The following is an 11,618-nucleotide window of genomic DNA, read 5'->3' on the forward strand; positions in this document are numbered from 1 at the left end:
ACGTGGGCGCCTCTACAACCACCAGTATGTACGTACACGTTCGCGACCAGAATGACAATCCTACGTACGCTTTGACCAAGTGGGTCCCGACTGTCAGGCACTTCTTCGCCTGCGAAGATATAGTTGGTTGGTCCCAGCAGTCAGGGGGGCGAATCGTTTTTTTTTTGCCCGGACGCACTACCTTGTGTGCGAAGATGTAGCTGGTGGGTCCCAACAGTCAGTGGGAAACATTTTTTTCGCGAAATGCGGTGGCCCATCCGATGGGTCCCCGCTGTCAGGTGTCAACCCGGCAATCCTGCCCATGGGCATGGGCGCCCATGGGCACCCGACCCGAATGGGTAGGGTATGGTTGCCGACTTCGCCCATGGGTCTTACCCATGGGTAACCCGATTAATGGTGGGTAGGGTATGGGCACAAGTTTATGCCCGTGGGTTACCCGATGGGTCGCCCGTTTAATATTATTAAGAAAATAAATTATTTATCATGTAAGAGCATTACATTTGGTCATTTATCTAAATGCACTTAATATATTAGCTTATACTAATCTACCCTGTATATCCAATCTCAAGTTGCACGCCTGCGGTGGCAGTCATCACGCACAGAAAAGATACTCCCTCGAGCTGCTGGCTTTCATGGAGCACGTAGAAACAAGGCGCGCAACAAGGCCCATCTGAGCACTCATTTTCTCACTCTGACTTTGCTTCGTGCGTGGGGTATGGCCCAAAACAGACTCTGAATCAGCCCATGCCAAATACTAGTAGTCGTAGTGTGCACATGCGCCGGTGCATTCAGCTGAAATTTAGTACCACCTCGACTAGCTACCGAGCAAGGATGCATGAGCAACGCTATAAAGCTAGCAGCTAGTCCACCCTTTGCTTAGAAGTGGCAACTGCATATGAGTACACATGCGTGCTGCTGCATACAAGGGCAAAATAATTTAAAATGTTAGACCCGATGGGTGCCCTAATGGGTCGGGTCGCCCATCGGGTTCGGGCTTGGGTCTAGAATTAGACCCATGGGTAGGGTCATGGGTTTGAGATGATCCCGATAATTATTCGGGCGTGGGTTTGGTATAGGTCAACCCGATGAAACCCGACCCGATTGCCAGGTTGAGTCAGGTGGAGGAATAATTATTTTGCGCATAATAAGGAGGCACTTCCTTGCTGCGGCCATGGACCCAGCTGTCAGCCTCTCCACATACAGTTCACGTCCAATGGAAGCCGTTCCTTGACCACATGTACCACGCCACGCCGAGAGCACCAGCGTGATGGACGACGGCGAGGCCTAGGAAGGGAACGACATGGAAGCAGGGAAGACACGGCAGTTGTTTCCCACACGGAGGGGAGTACGACTGTACGAGGGTTTACTGCTTCGTATGCCGTCGCCGGAGAATAATAGCAGGTGCAGGTGAGTAGAGGGATGGCTAGGCCAGAGATGCGAGTACAGTGGGGCGGTGTGGCCTGCGCGGCAGCACAGCCGGCCGCGGAGAGGAGGGAGCAGGCAGTCCCGCCGGCGCTTGTTTGAGCAGCTGGAGCAGGAAGAGCAGAGATTGAAGAAGCACGACGGCCGTTGGATGGACATCCAACAGTCACTGCTTGTGCGTCAACCGTTTTTTAGGAAAGCCTCAAATCTGTGGAAAACAGCATACAACCCATCTGCCATTATTTCTAATAAGTTACAACCCATTTGCTAATTCTTAAGGTTTTTTAGCCCATATTCTTTTTGTTAGCATTACAACCCATATTGTGGCCACAGTTTAAAAATTATACAAAATTTTGCATCTTTCGGTGTGGTCTGAACTGTTTTTAATCCTGAAATTTCGACTCAGATTCAAACTGATTTTAAAAATAAATGTATATCAACATAAAATCCAACAAATTCTCCATGCATAAAAATTAATGTAATTTAAAATCTCGAAATGGAAAAAAGATATTTGAAACTAATTGCCGGTTTGATGTGTTTTAAAAACGTACAACCCATTTCTCATTACTGATGGGCCATTTTCTCGGCCAGCCGAATGAAAGCTCTCGTCGTCTTGAAAGATTTGCAGCTCAACAAGCCTGACAAAGCGACTTACTTGGCAAATCACAAAAAAACTGGGTTGTGTCCGTGGACCCAGCTGTCAGCCTCTCCATGTATAGTACTCTTTCGATGGAAGTCGTTCCATGACCACGTTGACCACGCCACGCGGAGAGCACCACGGCGGTGGACGACGGCGAGGCCTAGGAAGGGGACGTCGCGGAGCCGGGGAAGACGCGCCAGCGGAAGCCCACGCGGAGAGGAGTACGAGGGTTCACTAGTTCGGCTGCGGTGTGATGCTGCCGTCGCCGCAGGGCCTGGCCAACGGTGGGAATAGTAGGGGGCGGTGAGGGCTCCGCGGCAGCACAGCCGGCCATGGGAGGCAGGAGCATGTGGCACGACCATCGCTGCTTTGGGCGGCTAGAGCAAGAAGACCAGAGGTTGAAGAAGCACTACGGCCGTTGGATGGACATCGTACGGTCACTGGAGCTATAATCGTTCATATTGACTAAGTTGACAAAGCCCTTCGTCCCCGTCAACTTAGTAGGCCCACAAGTCAGCCTCCCACCAAGGTGGGTCCCAGCTAGCCAGGGGAGTATTCATTTTTTGTGCGTAATAAGGAGGCACTTCCGTTGGGTCCGAGCTGACAGCAGGGGGAATGTTTTTTTTGCGAAATACGGTGGCCCGTCCAGTGGGTCCCAGTAGTCAGGAGGAAATGTTTTTTTCGCAAAATACTGGTGGCCCGTCCAGTGGGTCCCTGCTGTCAGTTGGAGGAATAATTATTTTCCGCGTAATAAGGAGGCACTTCCTTGCGGCTGCCGTGGACCCAGCTGTCAGTCTCTCCACGTACAGTACTCTTCCGATGGAATTCGGTCGTTGACCACATTGACCACGCCGCGTCGAGAGCACCACGGCGGTGGACGACGGCGAGGCCTAGGAAGGGGACGACGCGGAGCTGGGGAAGACGCGGCAGTGGATGCCCACGCGTAGAGGAGTATGAGGGTTCACTCGTTCGGCTGCGGTGTGAGGCTGTCATCGCCGCAGAATAACAGGGGGTGTGGGTGAGTGGAGGGATGGCCTGGCTAGCGGCGGGAGTAGTAGGGGGAGGTGAGGCCTCCGCGACATCACAGCTGGCCACGGGAGGCAGGAGCAGGCAGCACGATCGGCGCTGCTTTGGGCGGCTGGAGCAAGAAGACCAAAGGTTGAAGAAGCACGATGGCTGTTGGATGGACATCGTACGGTCACTGCAGCTAGAATCGTTCATATTGACTAAATTGACAAAGCCCTCCGTCCCCGTCAACTTAGTGGGACCACAAGTCAGCCTCCCACCGAGGTGGGTCCCAGCTAGCAGGGGGGTATTCATTTTTTCTGCTTAATAAGGAGGCACTTCCGGTGGGTCCGAGCTGACAGCGGGGGGAATGTTTTTTTGCGAAATACGGTGGCCCGTCAGGTGGGTCCCACCAGTCAGTGGGCAAACCTTTTTTTCACAAAATACGGTCGCCCGTCCAGTGGGTCCCTGCTGTCAGTTGGAGGAATCATTATTTTCCGTGTAATAAGGAGGCACTTACTTGTTGCGGCCGTGGACCCAGCTGAGACTCTCCACGTACAGTATACTTCCGAGGAAGTCGTTCCTTGACCACGTTGACCATGCCGCGTTCCGTTGCATGCATGTGTCCATGGGCGTGGTGCGTCCCCACTGTCAGCCTCTCACGTACAGTCATCTTCCAATGACTCTTGGTTGTTGACCACGTTGACCACACCGTGCCAAGCGCACCTAGACTAGAACGTACTGGAGATGGGGAAAACGGGGCAGTGGAGTCACAGATTGAGAGGAGTGGGAAACTTCACTGGTTCGGGTGCGCGGCAGCACAGCCGCGGTGCCGCCCACGGGAGACAGGAGCAAGAATAGAGGTTGAAGAAGGAGCATGGCTGTTGGATTAACATCCAATGGTCCAGCTGCTAGAATCATTTGTTGATTAAGTTGACAAAGACGTGTGTACACGTCCGCTTAGTAGGCCCACAAGTCAGTCACCAAATCTGACGGGTCCCAGATGTCAACGGGATGAATAATTTTTTTCGCAAAACAAGGAGGCACTTCCTTCCGTGCGAAGATACATCCGGTGGTCCCAGCTGTCAGGTGGAGGAAACATTTTTTCAGCTTAATAAGGAGGAACTTTCCTTGCGTGCGACCATGGACCTCGTGGGTCCCAACCGTCAGGCTCTCCACGTACAGTCCTCTTCCGATGACTCTCGTTTGTTGACCACACCGCACCGAGCGCAGCGAGGCGGTGGACGATGGCGAGGCCCCGAACGGGAAGGACTCGGAGATGGGAAAACGTGGCAGTGAAGTCGCAGATTGAGAGGAGGAGAAGGGTTATAACTGGTTCTGTTGCGGCGTGGGGCTATAGTCTGTGGAGAATAACAGGAGGTGTCGAGGGGTGGAGGGATAGCCTGGCCGGCAGTGGGGAAGCGCTTCGCAGCGATGCGTGCTAAGCAGAGCCGCTAGCCGCCGGAGGCCGGACCAGGCGGTCCCGGCGATGCTGGAGGTAGAAGACGAGAGATTGAAGGTGCATGCTAGCCGTTGGATATAAATCCATTGGCCGTGGATGACACAATCATTTGTTGACCAAGTTGACAACGCCCTGCATAGGCTTCGACCTATTGGCCCACATGTCAGCCTGCAAAAATGTGGCATATATTTAACCTATGTTTTCTAGAATGTACAGTCCATTTGCTGGGCTGGGTGAACAAATAATTTCGCGTCAATCAGGCCCATTTATATTTTCTAAGAAATCCCAGCCCATTTGCACTTCCTTGAAATACACGTATTAGGTGGGCTCGTTATATATATAATGTTATATTAGAAGGAGCAATTAATATCAAAGAATAAACCGGAGAGGCGCGTTTATATATATATAATTAACAAATTAGCGAGTTATTGCTCAAAATAAAAAAGAGCGCGTTATTATTAAATTGGTCCTTTAGATCTTCGCAAGCTTTTGTACGCAATCACCAGGATTTTCCTTGCCTGTGAGTCAAAAACAACCAGGATTTTCCTTGCCAACTTTCGTTAAACATTTACTTTTATAAGTTAATAACACGTGGGATGTTTTTATAATGTATATATAAGTCTCTATAAATTATACGATAATAGTAATAATATAAATATATATAATGTGGTTAGAAGGGAAAACATAAATTGGACACAACATTACTTTTATAAGAGACATGCGTTTTATACCCCACAGTAGGCATACTAACAAGTTCACACACAAATACAACAGAAAAGGTAAACATTCGTATCAAACTCAGGTTCACAGGACATGTTCATATTCATAGCCAACATTCACTATCAACAACTCAAAAGATTCATATCTACACAAGCTCAGCATATCTATGCATCCAAATGATTGATAGATCACACGACAATATTCATACATAATTCACAAAAAGATTCAGATATACACATGTTCAGTATGTTTATGCATCCAAATGATTGACATCACAGCCAATATGATCCATGGACAAACTTTAATTACCTAGGGTACAACCTGGTAAATGGTGTTCAATCGGAGGTACTTCTTGCTAAAATTAGTTCTTGTACGAGTAAACTTTCGAGTACATAAGAGGCAACACAGACAATCTGAACTTTGCTTGTAGTTTTATCCTCAAATAATGGCCTCGTGCCGAGGGAGGTTTGAGCAACTTGGCCACTACTTTCATCCAACTAGTTTACTGGCTCATCTTGGTCTTGTATCTCGCCAAAATTCTACATTGCATATGCGAAAGGAAGCGGTTGAGAAAATGAACCACCCAATTTTTTGTGCAGTTCAACTGAAATGGAGCATCCTTGGCGTGCAGACTGATTAAGTGCCAGAATAATATACGCGCCAACCAACTTGTTTGGAATCTTTAGACTCCACGCCATATAGTTCTCTACCATATGTGCCGATAACCATAAGGCAAGAGTTGGGACCAAAGACTGGACTGCGTTTTTCTGGGTTATGCACCAAGAAATATTTTTGACGTCCACTCTCCTAATACTTGGAGTTTGACAATTGGTTGACGCCGGTTGATACTCGGATGAATATAAGCACTTCTTCTTCTCAACATCGATGCTTGTCTGAGTGAACTTTGGAGTACATAGCAGCAGCATAAGCACCTGTCAATCTGATCATTTTGTGCAGTACTACTGAAATCACCCGATGTAATGATTTGCCTGCGAGTTCATGCTCCAAATTACTCCTTTATTAAATCGGAAAACAGTAGCACAATACCAAATTACCAATACATATGACAGGCACAATAATCAGGATAAAGACCAATACCAACCTGTGTGAGGTAGCATATCAATTACTATTTCCTTTGACTGGAAGACGAGATAAGCCAAGCGACTGACAGCAAAGGAAGAAAGCAAGTGGAGATTAGCGACTGATAGGAAAGGACGGAAGTTGTCGAGGCTATGAAGCACCCAAAGTTTTTGTGCAGTTCCACCAAAATCGAGCATCCCTGTTGGCACATATATTGAGAGAGTGAGATTACTGTAATAGTGGGACTAGTTGATGAAACATACACTAACAAATAGAAGCACCCTCATTATCTTAATGGGTAAAGTTAGCAACATACTAGTCTTGCTTAAAGAGAGGTATTAGTTTATTTAATCAGTGCCAACTAGCTCAACACTCAAAGCATTGCCATTTATCATAGGTTGCAAAACTTTAACGTGCAAAGATAAAGGAGTTTCTCATGAAAGTAGCACGATACAAATAGAGATGACAACAAACTAATATGGATGAAGGCCTTAGGCCCGTACCAACCTAAGAAGAAAAGCTTATTCATGTAGTCCCATAAGAGATGATAAATCACTCACTGGAATCACACAATTGTATATATTTTTGTGCACTTCAAATGTATGGTTGAAATCACTCTTGTTTACCAGTGCTGAGATTATATCAAAAGATTATCAAGAACTTCCAGCAGAGTTAAAACATTGGCTGGGATACAGTTCATTGTATTGTCTTGTGTAGTTCCACTAAAATGTATGATTGGCACAACATGATCCCTGTTTGCACAAGTAGGAACAAGGTGAAACCGTCATTAGCTTAGTGAGAAAGGATAGGAAGACATTAGCATATTACTCAAACAGTAGCATCAAATTCATGATGGACAATACGCAAAACATTGCCTCATTGAACCAATGGCAATAAATTGAGATGCAAAACAATAGCACTATTATGTCATGACACTAATAATATTCCCTCCCTGCTCCACCACATGATTCACCTCCATAGACAAACATACACACGTACATGATTCAGCATAGGGTCCTACTAAAGATTTGTTTAACTCCAACAAAAAAATTAGGCAGTAATAAATTAGTGGTACGTAAGTACTCCTAATTAATTAAGTGAGACAACACAAGTGGAAGGGCTCCCTGGAGGATCGTCTCACATGTAAGGTAGTCATTGCCGGAGCCCTTGAATGGCCTCGACTGAGGCCTCTGGCTTTAGCAAGATCGTCTTGGCACTGTTTATTCTTCTTCTGCTTCCTCTTCATGCTCTGTTTCTCTTTCTCCTCACCAGTTGGTGAAACCAAGTACATGATTGGCCTTCTAATTCAGAATTAGTTTTGTCAGTGAGGGAGTACAAGTGTACTAGTAAAAAATAGCATTGTTTTCTCATGGCAGTCGGAAAATAGAGATGAACACATGCATTAAATATCATTCTTACCTAAAGGAAGGTTATGGCGCCAATATGGATGATGAGGATTGGAACACAGATCTCCCTTTGTGCAGTTCCACCGAAATGAACAAACTGTTCCATTCTGACATTCCAGATAAACAGCACAAAAGTCACTTCTTTTAAGAAGAGTTTTGTGCAGTGCACCAAAAGGTCACAACAGCAACCAGGTGAATTGGATATCCCTGTTTGCACAAAAAGGTACAGAGGAAACAGTCAGAGTCTCAAACAATTACAGGCAAAAACATTTGGCTAAACTTGTCATGGCTTATAACAGTGGCATGGCTTCGTTTTTACCATGGACATTAGATTAAGAATAGCTAAGGCTGCGTTCGGTTCACAGGTTTGGTGCAGGATTTTCGTAGGAACACAATTCCTGCGGTATTCTTTCCCTTCCAACCGTTCGGAACACGGGAAAGGTGAATAGTGTTTCATAGGAAAGCTGGTCTGGTAGTACTGATTCCATAGGATTAGAAACATCCACGCGCTGCTCATTTTTTGGGCGGAAGCCCGAGGCAGGCGCTCGCTGCCATGCGTTAGACAGGTTGTTGTGCTGTGTTTGCCGGAATAAAAAAATCAACCTATGTGTGGTAAGTGAGGTGAGGACAAGAGTAGTCACTGTGCAGCTGAATAAACAAATAGCATCTCATACTGCCAAGCATGCTACTCTAAAAAAACAAATCTGTACATTTCGTAGTCCATCCGAACACATTCTCTTGAGAGTTTCCTCTGGTTCGCTGTTCCATAGTTGTATACCTACATTCCTTTCCCATTCCTCTATTTTCATCAAGGCCTATGTTTTCTGCCCCTTTATTCTGAACGGAGCCTAAATATTTGTTATAAGGGCATGGGACAGTGGGTGCACCAGCAGTCCAGCACCATGTACGTAAGCATGGGACAGTGGTGATTCATAGTTTGTTGCCCCGAGAAACAAACATCCAAGAAACATATCTGGGTTGGTCCCATTTTTGTTCACTCTAGCCACCTACTCCTATGTGTGGATAGCAAATCTAGTCCTGGTCATACCACTATGTACAGCGTTACCCCTATATTTCCCTTTTCGACCAAGAGACTGGTTGGATGACCAGTCTGTACTACTTTCACCGCCTTTCCTTCCTTTTCGTACCAAGTCCGATGTACATACGAAATTCCCCCAGCCCCACTTTATTTATTGTTTGAACCAAGTACTCCCTCCGTCCAGAATTAATTTTCATCAAAATGGATGTGTCTAGAACTAAAATACATCTAGATACATCCATCTCAATGACAAGTATTTTCGGACGGAAGGAGTACAAGATTCGACTACATGAAGTAGCTTTACCTCTAACAATAGAAGAAAAAAAATAGGTGACGTTGGACAATCTGATGGAGAGGGACTAAGAGGTAGAAAATGATGCACATGCAGCGACGCAGCAAGCTGGGGAAGTAGAGCTAAGGCGGTTTCGAATGTAGATATACCTGAAGGTTGTCGGGATGTGGATAGGTGGGCGGCGGGAGGCCGGATCTGCCCACAGGCAATGACGAAGGGATCGGAGGACCTCCCGTGCCGGCGCTCGGCCAGAGATAACGGTGCGGCCGGCAGTGGGTCTCCTCCCTCGCTGTCGGCGGCGGCCTAAACGCTGCCCCTCCTCCCCTTCACCGGCGGAGGGGGATACGTCCGGATCTGTAGCCAGCGGTGAGGATAGAAAGCCAGTGCTTTTTGAAGGGAGAAAGACAGTGTTACTACCCCTATCTTGTTTAGATCTGGAGAGGATGAGAGTGTGTGAATAGAGCAACCCTAGCAAGCAAGCACGGAGGCTCCGGCCTATATATACGTAGTGGGGTAGTTTTCCTTTTTCACTCCATCAAAACAATGGTTTAAAATTATGTACTACTACATGCCAGGTCGAGGTTTTTTTAGTTGTTGATTGTTTTTTGAGATATCTACCCGCTTGTTCCAAGTGGTGTTACGGTGTGCCAGGTTGCACTTTGTATCGTTCAAGTCTGTTACTCCCTCCGTCTAGGTGAGTAAGTCATCTTAGGCTGTGCACCATGACCAAGGAGGAGGGGAAAACGAGAAATGTTAATGTTTATTTGCTAATTAATAGTATTGCATGCAATGAACTAACCACTGCATGTCGTGTTTGATAGTCTCAAGTCATTAAAAGCATGTGCACTCTTTATCTCTTATTGGTTGATATGTCAAGAAACAAGAAACGAGGTAGAAGTTAATGCACTGAGCCTAAGCATTTTGGGATTATTTGGTTTTCGTAAGATGACTTACACACCTAGACGGAGGGGGTACTACAAGTCCCTCCATTAAATGAACAACCACCCCCTCGTAAAAATTGTGAACAAGCCCACGACTAAAATTAGCGGAAACATGGGTTGCCCCAACATGCATTATTATTTATATTTTCTACTCCCTCCGTTCCTAAATATAAGTCTTTTTTATTAGCCACATCTAAGACCAGATTTTGTTTATTAGCAGTGAACCCCACATGTCATAGACACAAAAATTGTGGCAAGATTCCCTTAGGCAAGCCAAAGTGTGTCTAACGATTTGAGCAACTCAGGTTAGGCAAGTGTGGGAAAAATAATGTGGCAACATAAGACAAACATAATCACAATCCAAACAGCCCCGTAATTTTTGTGACATGCATGAAAATTTGGTTAGTTAAATTTATAGTCAAAATTTGGCAAGGTGCATCAAATCAACACATGCAAGTATCAAAAGGAAAGTCACGGCATGCATGCATGCGTTGTACTCCCTCCGTTTCCAAATATAAGTCTTTTTAGAGATTGCAACAAGTGGCTACATACGAAGCAGAATATGTCTACATACGAAGTAGTCCATTTGAAATGTGCAAAAAGACTTATATCGAGTGTAGTGCTTTGATGTGTCGCGTCAACTCATACAAGACCGAGAAATTTGATTACTACAACACCCTGTCCCTCGCGGACTGAGCTCCGTTGCCTTAACTGCACCTGCCTTTGGCTGCATGACAGGAGGGCCAACCACCTGTTGGGCCCATTTGTCATAGACGCAAAGGCAGGAGCAGTAAGTAGAAGCTTTCGCTACATGCTATCCCTCCCGCATGAGGTGGACGGACATGCAGCAGTGGATTCGATACTGTAGAAGTAGGAGTAACATCATTGTTCATCTTCTCGAAGAGGCGAAGAGTCAAGCGCAACCCGAACGTGGCAGTTGCGAACGCTCGCGTGGTGCGGTGCCTTGGAGCACGCATATACTAGCCAGGCTCTGGCATGAGACAAAGTCTCAAATCTCAAATCTCATGAACCAAGGCATTTTGCGATTGGAGGAATGTATCTCGTACTTTACAAAACTACTAATTAAACTCATGCATTAATTACGTAGTTCTCTCGTTTTCCTCTCCGCCTTGGTCGCGGTGCACAATATTGAGCACTCCTATATGACTAGCTGCTCTATCTGCATGTGGGACATTTCAAAGCATCCGGGCTCGCGTGCCATCCACCAAATCACAGCGAGGTGCTACAGTCGAGCTCACCTGTCACCCCGGTGTGGCCGTCATGACCCGTCATATCACAAAACCCACACCTTTACCAGCAGTGGTAAGGTGGCCTCCAAGTTGGACTGGACGAAGCAACCATCATTTCACTGGAACACTCGTTCAAGCCCTTTCTTCCCTTTCTTGAAGAAAACCTCACTCTAGGCTACTCATTTCTGCCATTTTTCTTCTGTACCGATGAAGGAAAGGTGGGCAAATCAGTTATGCTGCTATATTTTCATTCCAAGAATCTTCTTTTTGCGAAGCACCGACCGATTCTCACATCCTATTCTTTTCCCGTTTTCATTGCGATTGTGGTTTCCTTTCGATTGCTTTTTGTTTGTTAGTTCAT

Source organism: Triticum dicoccoides, chromosome 4B (assembly GCF_002162155.2).
Source record: "Triticum dicoccoides isolate Atlit2015 ecotype Zavitan chromosome 4B, WEW_v2.0, whole genome shotgun sequence".
NCBI lineage: Eukaryota > Viridiplantae > Streptophyta > Magnoliopsida > Poales > Poaceae > Triticum > Triticum dicoccoides.